Below are 16,147 nucleotides of genomic sequence, written 5' to 3'. Positions count from 1 at the left end.
CATTTCTACTTCTATTTTACAGATGGGAAAACACTCCAATGTGTTTTACCCAAAGTGGCTTGGCTAGTACACACTGGAACTAGAAAACAGACATTTAAAATTAACATTTCTCCTTTTAATGGAAAGAGAAATGGAGACACAAACATTTCAGACTTCAACTTTGCCTTCAAAGTTTTCCTACATTCTATTTTTGTGGCTAGTTATTCACATAAAATACATTTCTCAATATCACAGAGATCCAAGGAAAAATTATTTTTCCTGTGGTCATTGACACAGAGCAACTGAATTCACTATTCACTATTATAGTCAAAATACAAAAAACTTGATTTCTGGAATTAATGTTTCCAATAGAATTACAACTTTCCTATTATTTCCCTATTTCCTTTCATGATGATATACAAATAAAAAGAAGAGAGATGTTTCAGAAGAAAGTACCATATACAATAATTTTATAAAACTAAATTTTTCAGATATTTAAGTAACACTCATCAAATTACAAAACAACCTTTTCTGAACATTAATGATTAACAATGTCTTATCATATGTATATTTACATAATAGACTAAGGTTCCCACAGTTTGTTTATAATGTACTAGAGATCGATTATTTTTTTAAAGATTTATTTTAGAGAGAGAAAGAGAGCATGGGGGGCTTGGGGAGAGAGGTGGGGGAGAGAGGGAGAGGGAAAGGGTGAGAGAGAATCTCAAGCTGACTCTCTGCCGAGCATGGAGCCGGACACAGGGCTCGATCTCACGACCCTGAGATCATGATCTGAGCCAAAATCAAAAGTCATACACATAACCCACTGAGCCACTCAGGTGCCCTTTGAGATTGATTATGAAACAGATTTCAAACTCATGCATTTATTTATCCAATGTATATTTTTTGAGCATCAGTCATATGTCAGGCACTGTTCTGACTCTGGGGATACAGCTGTGAACAAGTAGAAAAAAATCCTCCCTCAGGAAGCTTACTCCATAGGCAGGTATTTTCTAATGTTGTCCTTTGCTTTTTTAATTTCTAATCCCCTTATTCCGGTCCAAAAATTCTCTCCAGTGGCGCCCGGGTGGCTCAGTTGGTAAGCAACTGCCTTCAGCTCAGGTCATGATCCTGGAGTCCTGGGATCGAGTCCCACATTGGGCTCCCTGCTCGGCGGGGAGTCTGCTTCTCCCTCTGACCCTCCCCCCGCTCATGCTCTCTCTCTCACAAATAAATAAATAAAATCTTTAAAAAAAAAAAAAAAGTCTCTCCAAAGCTGGCCTTCTAAGGACCCTCCAGTGGGCTGCTTTGTTACATAACTCAAGAGTGCACACATTACTCAACTGCCAACCAAACCTCCATAGCTGCACAACACAGCAGTCCTGTGAGTGGAGTCAAATGTTGTACAACCCACCGTCCTACAGGAAGCAAGTAGGATGAGTTCTACCTAATCTCTAGTGCCGGAATGTGGTACCTACTTCCAAAAGGGCTCCAACACTCCTCACCTCATGGTATTTGTGCACTTGCATGGTCTGCTTTCACACTGAATCAGGGTAGGTTTGTGTAACCAATAGAATATGGCAGAAGTCACATTGTCTGACTTCCAAGGCTGGGTCACAAAGGCATTGCAACTTCTGCTTCATTTCTTGAATTGTGCACCCTGGGCAGTCAGTGGCCATGCTGTGAGGACATTAAGCAGCCCTGTAGAGAGGCCCACATGGAGAGGAAAGGAGGTCTCCTACCAACACCCAGGACAAACTTGACAGCCATGACCACCTTGAAATAGAGCCTTCAGCCCCAGTTAAGCTTTCAAATGACTGTAGCCCCATCTGACACCTACCTGTAATTTCATGGGGAACCTCAAGTTGGAACCACTCAGCCAAGCTGCTCCTAAATTCTTGACTCTCATTGTCTGTGAGAAATAATAAATGAATTATTGTTGTGTTTAGCCACTGAGTTTCGGGAAGATTTTTACACAGCAATAGACAATTAAGACACAGGGTTAGTATCAGCCAAACTCTTAAAAGTGCCCAGACACTGCCATCTCGTCCAATAAAGCACTTGTAATATCCTCTTTCTAACCTCAGGAAATGCACACTGGGAGTTCATAATCAGTTGATACGATAAACTGATAGAGGTTACTGTGTAAAATATTGCAAATATGTCAATAGTATATATTTTCTCTGCCAAAACATTTGTATTTTTAAAGAATTCTTCAGGTTAACAAACATTACGTGTTTTCCAATATAAATCACTGTGCTGGCCCTTCTGTGGGGTACATGAGTGAACAGAGAAGAGACTCTTCCTTTAAGCAGCTTATAAGGTAATAAAGGAGACAAAAGGCAGAATATGAATTGAGGCAGATAAAATTTGAGTTGAGATTAGAAAGAGGAAGAGAATTCAAAAAGAACCCAAGTGTGTGAACTAAGGTCCATGACTGATGAGGATGATGTCTGGGTAGGTGACTCTTGGCAATTCTATCATAACAATAATAATGAGTACTCATTTGTTGGGAGCCTAGCCTATGCCAATCGTCGATATATGATCTAATTTAATCTTCATAGCACAATCCGTGAAGGAACTATTATCTCCTTTTTACAGGTGAAGAAACAAATGTTCTAAAATGTCAAGCCACTTTCCCAAGATCACCCAGATGGGACATGGTGAATCTAGGTGCTGACCTCACATCTTTTTGATGTTGAAATCAACAGAAAGTCTCCCCACTACACCAATGAAAACAAGCAACCTTCCTAAGGACTCATCAACGCATGCATGATCCCTGCATCTTCCAGGGCCACTTATGCCACCAATCTTCCCTCCAAAAAAATGCCATTAGGATGTGTTGACAGCTTAGTTTTGATTTTAAAGAGGCCAGTGTGTCTTTAGACAAATCAATTCCAGAAGGAGAGTTTTGGAAAAATGCTGTGGTAACATAATGCATCTAAAAATTTCCAAGGGAGAGAAATAAGCTGTCAGAGGAAACCCAGGGGCTCTTTGGTGAAAACACATTTTCCTCATTGCTCATGTCTAAACCTTCTGTCTTCTCTCTGCTATTCCAGGAGCCTGACTGAGTCAACCTCTGGCAAATTTAAGCACCACATATATTTTTATATGGCACCATTCACTTTTCAACACTTGGCTTTGCATTCTGACAATTTAGCTCAAGTATTTGGATGAAAAATGAGTAGGACTGTTTTCTTCATTTACCCCCTACCCTTTTTAGTACTTTTAAATTTATAATTTACATACAATAAAATACACAACTCTTATGTGGACAACTCAATGGTCTTTTACATATGTATACATCTATAAGTCTACCACCCAGATCAAGATGGAGAACATACCCATCACCCCCAAAAGTTCCCTCATGCCCTTCTAGTCAATAACCACTATTATGACTATTCTGACTTCTATCACCATCAATCGTGTTTCCCATTCCTCAAATTCATATTAATGGATTAATATACTCTTTGGGGTCTGCCTCCTTCTGTTCATCATTTTTGCATTTCATTCATATTTGCATGTGTTATTGCTGAGTACTATTCCATTGTACTTTATATGAAATACTATGAGAAATTATTAGATCTACTTGGTCAATACCTGAGCTCATCCTTTATATTTTTTGGGGTCTGCCTCTTTTTGTTCACCTTTTTTCATTTCATTCATATTGTTGCATGTATCAGCAGTTTCTTTGTTATTGCTTTATATGAAATATTACTGAGAAATTATTAGATCTACTTGATCAATACCTGAGCTCATCTACAAAAATTTAGATACAACCACCCAGACATACAAGATACATAGCATTATTATCTATAACCATTTCATCTTGCCCTGTTGTTCCTACTTTCTCTGGTAGCATAAAAGCAATATACATATGACAATTAAAAATAACCCGATATCTTCTGGCTGAAAGCAATGTATGTTGGTCCAAATTGACTTGGAGTGAATATTAATTCAACTCAAAGTTCCAACCCCCAATGAGGGCTATTTCTGTCTTCCCAGAGTCATGGCTAGATGGGGGAGAAGATGTTCCTACCTTCAAGGAAGCCAGAGGTGGGGTTTCAGACAAGAACGACCTTCAAGGTCTTTGCTGGTCTGTTGCCCACTGACAGTCTAGTCCCTGGGGTGTTAGGATGCCACTCACTGTAGCGCTCAGTGGTCTGCGCCAGTGCCTCCCGCAGGAGGTTCCTACACTCGGCAATCTCCCCATCTCAACCAGTTCTGTCACCACATCTTCATGCCCCTTGGGTCCCCCAAAATTCTCAGCTGCCTTTGCTGCACCCAGCTGGAGGATGATGGGTTCTAGGGGGCTTCCTTCTGATCCACCAACTTAGATCCCTCAGATAGTCCTAAAATATCACCTGAGCTGCCCCATGCTCAGCACGATGATTAACACAAGACCTACTTACATGGTTTGGGATTTTCCTGGGAAGCATTTGAGAAGCTATGACTAAGTCCCACACCCGGCATTTCCCAACCTTTCTGGATTTTCCCTGCTGCCCCTTGCCCACTCCCATGCCAGGATTCAGCCCTCAGGAGGGAGCCAAATCATTTGTCTCTCATCTCTTTGTTTGCCTTGCTCTCCTTCTTCTCCCTGTGCTTTGTGATGGGGTCTTGTCATAGTCATTTCATCTGCCTTCAAACGCTATGGTTTACAGACATGTTCTCAACTAGGGCTGCACATTAGAATCACTAGGAAATGTTGTTTTAAAAAACAGCAGTACCTGAACTTTATCTCAAACCAAATAATTGAATCAGAGTCTCTAGAAATAGAACGTAGACATTAGTATTTTTTTAAGGCTCCCTTAGTGATTCTGATAAGAGACCAGGGTCAGAACCCACTGGTTACAATAAACCTCTGATTTGAGTCAGCCAGGCTTAACTTGTGATAGGTAAAGAGAAATTTTTGAGATTTAGAAAATCTCTTTTTGATGTAAGACATTGTATTGCTCAAGACTCAACAATGTCAGCTCTGAGAACCAAAGCCAACAAATGACTTCTTTGCTCGGTTCTGAGAGAACCCTTGTTTCACCGAAATAACAAAACCCATCGGTTCCATGTGTGGAGAGATGAGGGATGTTATTGATTAAGGGAATTTTTAAAAATCAGTTCAATATTTTCAAAATATCATCCCCATATTCTTTTCATTTCATTCACTTACTATGGCCCACATTACTCCATAAAGGAGTGGTCAGGACCAGCGCTGTAGCACTATATAGAGGACAAATAAACAGTCACTTGCATGTCATGACTGGAGTAACAAGAGAGGATTCTTTTCATTTATTGAACAAATATTTACTGAGTGTTTACTTGGGGTCATGTGCTTTAGGATATAAGAACGGCAGACGGAGAAACCTGTTCTCTTCTCGTAAGAAGCTGTCCTGAAGAGAAGGCAGTGATATTGAACTAGGGACCTCAGGCACATAATCGTGAGGGGCAAGGTGAGGAAGGACACTCTGTGAGAGTTCTAAGATGAGATGTGAGGTCCAGCTCAGGGCACAAACACTTTTCACGTGAACATGTACAGGAGCCATTGCCTCAGTCATGGGACATTCTTCCAGCCAAAGTAAGATCTGAGGAAGAATGAAGATAAAGGAGGGAGAGGTTGACTCATAGTCTGGGCAGGTGAGCTGGGTGGAACCCCAGGGCGGTAAGAGAGACCAGTAGGGAAGGAAAACTTGCTAGGACACCAGAAATAGTTGAGCACTGAAAATAGCTAAGAATCTGTCAGAAAGGTGAGAGAGGGGGTGCCTGGGTGGTTCAGTCAGTTAAGGGTCTGCCTTTGGCGCAGAGAGAGCCTGTGATAGTGCCCCACATCGTCTTAGGCTTCCTGCTCAGCAGGGAACCTGCTTCTCCCTCTCCTACTTGTCCCTCCCCCTGTTCGGGCTCTCTATCTCTCTCGAACAAATAAATAAAATCTTTAAAAGAGAGAGAGAGGAAAAAGAAAGGTGAGGGAGGCAGAGAAAACTGCTTTGTTCTTTATAATTCAGACCAGGCCAGTTTCCCTCCAGACACTTTGAGATTAGAAAACAGGGAAATTGCTGTCCTTTGGGAAGACAGGAGAGTGGTCTTTTACAACCTTATAGTTTCTCCTGTTGTGGACTTTGCTTTTGTTGTTGTTGTTGCTACTGATGTGGACTTTTCTTACCAGAATTTAAAAATTCTCACATCATTTGTGAAACTCAGAAAGACAAAAGGGTTCGGAGTTTTCACTCAATTTGCAGCAGATAGAGCAAGATGGGGATTAAAAAAATCAAGATGAAAGTTTAGACTGCTTAAGTCAGAAGATGAAGATGCTACACATGTCCTTATCACTTAAAGAGGAAAGGAAAATAGACTTCCCCTTTATAGAATGTTCCCTCAGCAGGGAAAATATCCCTAAAGCAGAGAAAAAGGTGGAGAATCGATTCTGATGAAGAGAATTTAAAAAGATATTCTTTTAATCCTTATCTAGGGCACTAAGAAAACGAGCCTTGAAAATAATCCACTACACTGGTAATTACCAGCTAAATGAGACAGATGCTTTTTTGTCAGGCACCTTCATACCAAACACCTCAGAGAGAGCAAAATGAATTGAGGTAAGAAACAAAACTAGAGTTCCTTAAATTTCACACTTTTTGCAGACAGAGTTCGGGACTCCATGAAGACCCCTCCCCTATCCCAAAAAAGTTAACCGCATAGACTGAGGGGTTGAGTCACCATAAATCAAAATAACCTTTAGAAAACACACTCAACATAGAAAGCCATAATTATCTCAAGTTGCATCCTTGCCAGCAAGTGGTTTTTGACCAAAGAAATTGGTGATGCAAAGGCTATCACCAAAGTGATAAACTTCTAAAAGTCATCAATCAGAAATAAAATAATCAAAATTTCAGGGCACTGATTTTAACTTTTATTCTTAGACATGTGGGGACAGGGAGTATAGCAATAATTGAGAGAAGATATGAAATAATATACCTATGTTTTGAATTAACCAGGCAGAATTATTTGCTATTTCTTCTTTTCTGTTATTGTTTATTATTTAGCTTGTATCTCATTTCGTTTTTTAATTTTAATCAAGAAGCATTTTGTTGTTAAAAGAAAACAATCCAGAAATCCTCTTGAGTTGGTACTAAAAGAAGTTTTGTCCTAAGGAATCAGGACATCTTCTGGAATCCAAGGGCAGCAATACAGCTGGCCCTGGGGGGGCCTGCGACACCATTTGGAACCAAGCAGGATTCTGTCTCCATGTCTCTCATGCACTGACATGTATTCTTTGGTCGGATCCTCTCTACACTCGCCCTTTCTTTCCACAGTGTAGGTCAATATACTTCCTTACTCATTAGTCATTTGGCCCCAAAGTTCTGCTCAAGATGGCGGTTTCCCATCTGAGTCCACATCAATGTGTAAATCTAGCCAATTCAAAAATTGGTCCCAATTTAAAATTATCAGGAGAAGGAATCTAACTGGTCAACGAAGATCAAGTATGCACTTCGGGTCCACTCCAAACTAGGGGTACAGAGTGTGTGCTGAGGGTCACATGACCTGCCACCAGCTCAGCAGGGACAGGACTGCCTGAGATGAGAGCCTGGGCAGGTGGGAAGAGCAATGTGAAGGACAAGCAGGGATGACTGGGGAAGGGTTGGCCACCTCTCCGAGCACTTGTGTTACAATCAGGGCTTAGATGTTTTGTCCTCCAGGAGAATGTCAACTGGTGGGGAGAGGAGAGAGGAGAGCAATGCCTTTTTAGCTTTTTAAATTTTGTTTATTTATTTTTTGAGATTGAGTGTAAGGGGGTTAGGGCAGAGCGACTGGGAAAATCTTAAGCAGGCTCCACGCCAAGCCCAAGCCCAAAGCGGAGCTCCATCTCATCACCCTGAGATCATGACCTGATTCAAAATCAAGAGTCCAACGATGCTTAACCAACTGAGTCACCCAGGTGCCCTGCCTTTTTAGCTTTTTAAATAAGTGCTTCTTTTTATCCATCTAAGGGTATTACGTGTTATCTTTCACAAAATAAGCATTAAGCAATGGGTACCGAATGAATAAACAAAAGGCAAGCTAAAATACGTTTTGGGGAAGTATTGTCCAAGAATATCAGTGGTTTCTCAGTTTAGTTTGTTTTTCTGAGCCTGTATCAAAGAGCTTAAAGTTCTAATAGCTCTTTTCCTGATGACTTAATTTAATTAGTAATCTAGAAGTAGAAGATATAAATATTGCTGGGGATATACCAGAACTGTATTCTAAGACTCATGACCAGTCGGGTCCACTTTCTACAAGTTGGTACCCTGGAGCTATGGACTAGAAAGGGACACACACAGCAGAGCCAGGATGAGAGTTAGTGCTGAATCCCCACACCCAAGGACACACCCCAGCCTCAGCTCCATCCGTTCCTGTAGCAACCGAGCCACAGAGGTCCCAGGCCTCTGTCTTTGACAGTAGAGACACTTGCCTAACGTGATATTAGCTCATTCATTACTTTAAAACCTTGGAAATATAATTTTCTGTAGTCAAACTTCGAATGGTTATGGTGAAGCCTGTCACTGGACCATTTAATCAGTATTTATTGAATACCCGCTCTGCACCCAGCTCTATGTCCTGTGTTAGAGACACTGTCATGCCAGGCACGAAGCTGACAACCTAGCAGGGACTATGGATTTTACACATTAGAATCTATAATTAGAGGCCCAATTTGATGTAAAGAGCTATGCTCTCTATGACTTTGGTAGTTCTGCTAAATTCCCTTTGGGTTCTTTATTGTATTCCCTGGAGGCCCCTGCAGAAGAAAGTGATAAACTTAAGTATTTTTGCCATTGAGTGATTAATGCTAAGAGAGATACAGGAGAAGAAGTCCTTATTATGAAAAGAGAATGGGGGAAATGCACATTATTTTCCCCTTTCTCTTGGTTCTTGCAGGTTCTTCTGAGGGCAGGCCCATTCACTTGTAACTGCATGAGAGGCTAAAGAGTTTTCAGAGGAAAACTCATCATTTCGGAGAGAGGAACCAGGAACCAGGACCTGGAGCTGGGGAGGATGGCTGAAATCTCAGAAAGGGGTCCCCTAATTCTGTATATGAACTGACACAAGTCCTGAGATCTCCCTCAAGCTGCACATGCATTTGTTACACCCCCAGGATCAGAACAAAGGCCTTGAGAACTGAGCTACGACATAGGCCATGACCCAGTTCCAGACGAACCCCGGGTGGCCAGGGGCAGACCCCACAGCATAGCAAAACCTTTGAAGTCTGCACCACGGAAAGAAGGTGAGACAGAACTGGAAGTCTGAACACCATGGGCTGATTGCCTGGTAAAACAAAGTAGAGAAAAAAAAATCAACATTCTCCAGATGATTTTAACAAGACATAGAGTCTTGCCACAGAATATTCTGAATGGGAGGAGAGGGACCAGGATGAAGTAAATGAAACACTTGCTTTGGGTGCAAAATGTAAAGGAGAGGGGGACCAAAAGGCTCAGTAATCAAGATAAATGGTATTTGAACACAAGATCTTAAAGAGCCAGACTTGAGGCAAAAACTTCCATGCTGAACAAAATATCAAAATTTTAAGTAAAGACAGGATCAATATTGCTGATTTTTCCTTTTGTATCAAGCTCTACTATGACTCAGCATAGCACCATTACTGGTGCTGGAAGCCAGTGGAAAGAAGCCCCCTGGTGTAGTTCAGATGGTCAGTCTCCCAAAGTGCCCAGTAGAGCAGAGACAGATGGAAAGTAAATCCAGAGAGGCAAACAGAAGATATCCAGGACCCCTAGAAAAACTCAAGTATGGCAGACACCATGTATCACAAAAGTAGACAGGTATACATCTGAAAATGAGGATGTGTTGAAAGGGTTTACAAGGAACAGTGAGACTCCCTTGGCTCTCCCCAGCAGGAGACCAGAGCCCCTGGGGAATTTGAATTAAGAAATTGGGGCTAAGGAAAAAAATACAATTGGTGAAGGGGAGGGTTAAATGAAAATCTGCATACTGAACCAGGGACACTCCCACCAGAAAACTGCAATCTCCTTTCTTTCTGCACCCTGATCTAAGAATACCTGCAGAGAGGTTTATCCAACACTGACCTACCTCTCATCCTTACCGGTAGCCTAGATAATTCATCTTAGGAAGAACCCAAGAATCCTAAAGAAAAGACCTGCAGATATTAACTTCAGTGGTTGTAAAACATGTCTACAAATTATTTAGCATCGATCCCATCAAGAAGTGGAGTCTAATTTCCCTCCCTGTGACTATGGACTGCCTTAGAGGCTCACTCATAGTGACTACAATGCTACAGGAGTGATACTGCATGATTTCCCAGACTAGGTCAGAAGAGGCCATTCCTACAGCTTTCATCTTACTCTCTATCTTGAGACACATGCCTTTGGAACCCTGAGGTGCCATGTAAAACGTCCAGCTACTCTGTAGCTGCCACACTGGAGAGACCACAGTAAGATAGAGAAATGCCGAAGAGTCCCAGGAGTTTCAGTCTCCAACTGTTGGAGTCTTCCTGGCCCAGGAGCCAAATAGTGAGTGCAGAATTTTCCACGTGACCCCAGCTCCGCACACTCGAACAGCAACCTTACAAGAGCCCCTAGATGAGAACTACCTATTTGAGTCCATTTAATCCCCAGAATCATGAGAGATAATAATAATAATATGTGAGTGTTGCTGGTTTTTGCCACTGAAATTGGAGTGGTTTGTTATGAAGCAATTAAGGTAATGAGAACCATAACATTTGGAGTTCTCCCAAATAAAAATGAGGATTTCCATCCAGTTATCCCACAGTTGCTTCCAAATGGCTATTTAGTCTTTACATGTAAATATGAATAACCAGTTACAAATCATCTCAGGAAAGCTATTAAATAAAAGGCAAAGACCAACACAACCAGAAAAAAAGGAACCTTGAGCAAAAAGAGACAATTCAGGGAACAGAAGAAAACACGAACATAAGCCTGAGAAAATATACCAAAAAGTAGAACACAAAAATTGTTTAATGTGTTTAATGTGAGAAAGAATTGAAGAGGTAGAGAATCGATCCAAGGGGCCCAGCATCTGATGATAGAGAATGAATAAACTATCACTATGCACAAGAACAGATGCATTTCACAAACAAAGTTTGAATAAAAGACACCAGACATAAAAGAGAACATACCGTATGATTTCATTTACCCAAAGTCAAAAACAGGCAAAATGAATCTCTGGAGCTAAGAGTCAGGTGGTGGTTATCTTTGAAGGGGTAATGACCAGGAAGGGCCAAAACATGCTGCTCATTTTCTGTTTCTTAGCGTGGGCACTAGGCTCATAGGTGTATTCACCTCATGAAAATTTGAGCTGTTACACTCAAGAATTATACATTTTTCTGTGTATATGTTCTACTTCAATTAAAAGCTCATTTTAAAAATTAAGGGATAAAATCAGTCCATGCACTTATATCACAAGGCAAGACTAAAAAAAAGACTCAGGACCTAACTTGTATAGATTCCCACTGGCCACATATAGGACAACCTAAATTGAGTGCTAAGAATAATAAATACAATAAAATAAAACATATGGAACATGTTTAAGTCCATGATAATAAAAAGCAGTCCCCATTGATCACCCTGGACAATGATGGGAAACGAATTCATTACTTTAAGTAAAGGGAAAGAATCAGGGCTTTATTCTACCATTCCTGTACAAATTAAACCTCAGAGGGACTAAGGGTTGGTGAAGGGATTTCTCTTTATAGATCACTCCAGTTAATCCACTAGCAGGGATAATCGCACTAAAAGATCATCACTTTGCAATCCCCAACACATGAATGGAACAGTGGATATTACAATCACAAAAAAGAGACAAGCAGTTATTACCCACCTCACGATGGGAGCATTCACCACTACCTATGGAATGGTCCTGCTGAGGGGATTGAACCCAAATCTGACCAAACCTCTAAATACAGCTGCCAATCTCCAGAAACACAGCAGACAGAGAGGCCCATTAAACACCACCACAGGGAGTCAATCAGCAAAATCCAGACTATGAGCCACTCTACAGGACAAATAACCCAAATAACCAGTTTTTCAATGAAAAAAAAATGCAAGGAGAAAAAGAAAGATGAAAGGGAAGCCTATAGATTAAAAGAGGCTTAAGAATCATATCAACCAGTTGTAATGTCTGGACCTTAGTGGAATCATAATTCCTCCCTCAAAAAATGTAAAAGATAAATAAATTAATAATACAAATAAATGAATGAATGAAACAGAGAAACGTAAACCTTGTGTGGCTAATCAAGGTTATTAAAAATTATTACTCCTTTTTTAAGATTTATTGTATTTGATTTTATTTTAGAGTGAGAGAGGGAGAGAGAGTTCAAGTGGGGGGAGGGGGAGGGGGATGGAAAGGGAATCTCAAGCAGACTCCCCGCTGAGCAAGGAGCCCAAAGCAGGGCTCGATCTCACAACCCTGAGATCATGACCTGAGCCAAAATCCAGAGTCGGATGCCTAACTGACTGAGCCACCCAGGCGCCCCTAAAAAATTATTACTTTTTTTTTAGGCATGCTATTTTCTTTGTGATTTTCTTAAAAGTATCCTTATCTCTCAGAGATACACATGAAGTTCAGATAAAATTTGCTCAAGAGTGATTGGTAAAGATGGACAAAGAGGGTACAAGTATGAATGATACAGCAGCAGAAAACAAGAGTTGATGGTTGCTGAGCCGGGTGATGGGTCTCAAGGGGCCACTATACTGCTCTCTGCTCTTGCTTATAATTTTTCATTTAAAGTAAAGGCCTTTTCTCATCTCATGTATTATAATTATTTAAAACAAACAAACAAACAAACACTGATGAAGCTCCTAAACCTACAAGCCCTCAACTTGAGGGCTTTGGCACCAAGTAGGAGCTTTCTAAGAGTGGAGAGGGAAAGGCACAGAAGCTGAGGAAGAGCAAGGATGCACAGGGTTCTGCATAAAGGTCCACCTCCCTCCTCTCCAAGCCTATTAGCACCAGGCACCGTTATCTCGAAAAAGTATGTCAAAGCCAAAGCTATGGGCAATTAATTGTGTGAGACTAAGTATTTACTAACTAAAATGTCTTCAGTTTTATTGTTATTATTCATGTTTAGTAAGCGGTCTTTATTTTTTATTTTAATAAGTCATAGCCTCAGATTTATTAAGTTCCTTTCTCCAAAGTCATGTGAGTGAAAAGCAGCAGAGTGACGCAGTGAACTGTGATAGCCTATCTTTGTCTTTCTATTGTGCTTCTGGCACCTTTAAGAAACTCCTCCTTGACTCCATGTGGCTCCTGGTGGACTGTCATTCACAAACTCAGTCTACATTCCATGAGTGGCCGTGAGATGCGGATACACCAGTTAGACATCCCTTTGGACCTAACCACAGGAATTGATCAATCTTGGGCCTAAAACCCCAAAAAATATTGGGCCTAAAACCCAAAAAGATCACTTGGGATCTTTTCAAATATTGACATATGAGACAATTCTCTTTTTCATAGCTAAACTGTGAGTCCAGGGCTGCCTGTAGCCCTCTTTTCCAAAATATAGAGAAAATCTGCATACAGAATTAGTCAAGCAAAGAGAGGTTAGATTGTTTGAGATCCCAAATCTAATCATGCCTGTAGCTTGATCTATCCCCAGACTTCAGAGTTACATGAGCCAAAATGTTTCTGTATGGGTAAGCTGATTTAAGTCAGATTTTAGCCATTTGGGGCCAAAGAACACCAACTAATGGAAGCCTTCCCTCCATTGCAGGCTTCCCAAGCAACCATGCCAGCTCTTATCAGAAATTTCATTTCTTATCAAAATTTGAGGTCCCTGGAGGTTATTCTAAGTAGGTTGGCACACATTAGATTCCTCTGAGCTTTTCAACAGTCAGTCACTCAACAAATAATCACTGAGTGTCTACCATGTCCCAGTGTAGTAGATACCTATGTTTGGTCTGCCCAGTAGTCCCCTTTTTCTAGAAACTGCTCCTGCTCTTGGCTTGATCCACAATTGAATAGTTCAGGGTGGACAACTGACCAAAAGGTAGCCAATGAAGGAAACCTAGAAAATTCCTCAGACTTTTAGATAGCCCTATTCCTCTTCAAGGGAGGCAGCCATAAGACTAAAAACTCAGTAACTATCCATGGTCCCTTGTCCCCGTGTGGGGGACTAAAGGCCACATAGGGAGACGAGCAGAGACAAGAGACAAGGAGAGAGCCTTGCCAACTTTTATTGTTCCTGAACTCCAGCTATATTCCTGTCCTTGCTAAAGTTGTTTTTTTTTTTTTTTTTCAGCTTTTCCTGGGATTCTTTATTTTGCCTACCTAGCTCTGATTGATATCTGTCATTCACTTGGAACAATTTCATATACTCTGGCACAAGGCCGTGGTCTAAGGACATAATGTAACCAAACCACAGTCCCCACGCTCAAGGAGCTTAACGTACAATGTGAAGACAGGTATGGAAATGTGGTTGATTTCAGAACCGAGTGATAAGCTCTGTGAAGGGAGTGAGCACAGGGCTTGTGCAGCCCATGGAAGACACACCCAGAAAAGCTTCCCAGAAGACATGCTACTTGTGGGAACTGGACGACATGAGGGGCTAGACCAGGGTATCTCAATCTCGACACTATTGACATTTGTGGGCTGATAATTCTCTGTGGAAGGAGGGAGGGCTGTCCTGTGACGTGTAGGACATTTAGCAGCATCCGCGGCTTCTAGATGCCAGTTGCACTGCCAGCCATGCAAGTCAAAAATGTCCGCAGACAGTGCCAAATGTCCCCCGGGGGGGGGGCACAAAATGATCCCGTCTACCCAATGTCTTCATAATAACAATAGAGGGGTGTGCTGCCTGAAATGCGGCCAACATAAAATAATGACTGCCTTATGGAATAACAATGTGATTTCCTCATAAAAGGTATCTTTCGTGGCCACATGTTGACAGCTCACTAGCAACTAAATTCCTCAAGCAGTGCCTTGGAGCACGCCTTGGGAAATATGTTGACACATTCTTGTTTCAGGAGGATGAATCCCTTGGCCACCAAGTCCTGCTGGGAACCACTTCCTTCTGAAGAGGCTTTTGTGTCTTTGCTGTAGATGATTAAAATTTCTCCACTCTAGAGAGGAGTCTCGCTGCCCGTTTATAAAAATAACGTCAACAGCCCAATTTTCATGATCCCAAAGCGATCGTGGTGGCGTCCATCATTTTGGTTTGGAATATGGTGTACAAAATATTATGGAATGCCTCTTTATTTGTTTCTCGGAAATCACAACCAAAGGCCAATTACTTCAAATCCTGAAGGATGCTGGGAAGTCTTTTCTGGGTTCTCTGAACATGCCACACATAATAAACTTGTTTCTTTACAAAGAGGGTACCTGAGGCCAGGTGACGTGAACCGGTACAATCACTTTTCATTCCTTCCAGGTACTTAAGAAAGGACTAACCCTACTTCTTATGACGTCTGTTTTCTGTATTCTTGAATCTTCTTTCAGGGCTATAGTTTCACTGAATGATCTGTAAGTCAGAGAAAACAACACCTCCCTCAAAGGGTAATAATAAAGATTAAAGGGTAATACACCATATCTCACTGATTCGAAAAAGCACAGTTCCCCCACCTCTGAGCATCTGCAGAACGGGAACGTATCTTGCAATCCATGGCATCTCAACGCTCCACCAGCAAGGGAGCGGTGCCAGTTGTGCGGTCCTCACCTGCCTACACACTAACTTGTTGTTGACCCTTGTGGCATGATGGGCGACTCCTCAACTGTCAGTGAACAGACCACTTCAGAACCATTTGAGGAAGGAGCGTGGGTCCTGGCTCTTGTCTGAAAACCTTCTGCTGACACTTTAAGAAAGCACCACACCGAATCTTGCAGATTAGGTGTCAGCAGTGTGGAAAGAAATCCCAGAGGTCACAAGGGAGCCCCTTCAAAGAAATGCTGTGTCACCTACATTCTCATAGGTAAAGAAGATGTTGGGTAGAGAAACAACAACCTCAACAACCCTGAGTCAAAAAGTGATTCGTAAGAGTCCAAATGCAAAACAAATGAACAAACAAACAAAACCCCCCCAAAAAACAACCACAGCAATAAAAATCTTTTAGGAATTCCTTAATCAATTGAATTTGCTCATACTTTCCTTCTTCTATATGCCCAAGAGTGATACATGATGAAAAAAAAACATTTAGCTAAGTCCAAAACAGCCCTGGCAAGT

At 41.4% G+C, this 16,147-nt stretch overlaps 1 protein-coding gene across 1 annotated transcript in view; it reads right to left on the bottom strand.

The window, feature by feature from the left end:
• Positions 1-16,147, bottom strand: part of COL21A1 (collagen type XXI alpha 1 chain) — a 367,375-nt gene that overhangs the window by 262,436 nt on the left and 88,792 nt on the right. The window contains exon 3 of the mRNA XM_027603472.2: positions 1,820-1,891. The gene's annotated coding sequence lies outside the window, so the exon portion shown is untranslated. The remainder of the gene's footprint in view (positions 1-1,819; positions 1,892-16,147) is intronic.

This window comes from Zalophus californianus, chromosome 7, assembly GCF_009762305.2.
Source record: "Zalophus californianus isolate mZalCal1 chromosome 7, mZalCal1.pri.v2, whole genome shotgun sequence".
Lineage (NCBI taxonomy): Eukaryota > Metazoa > Chordata > Mammalia > Carnivora > Otariidae > Zalophus > Zalophus californianus.
Note: the sequence above shows the minus strand (reverse complement) of the source record. Positions and strands in the feature narration are given on the sequence as shown.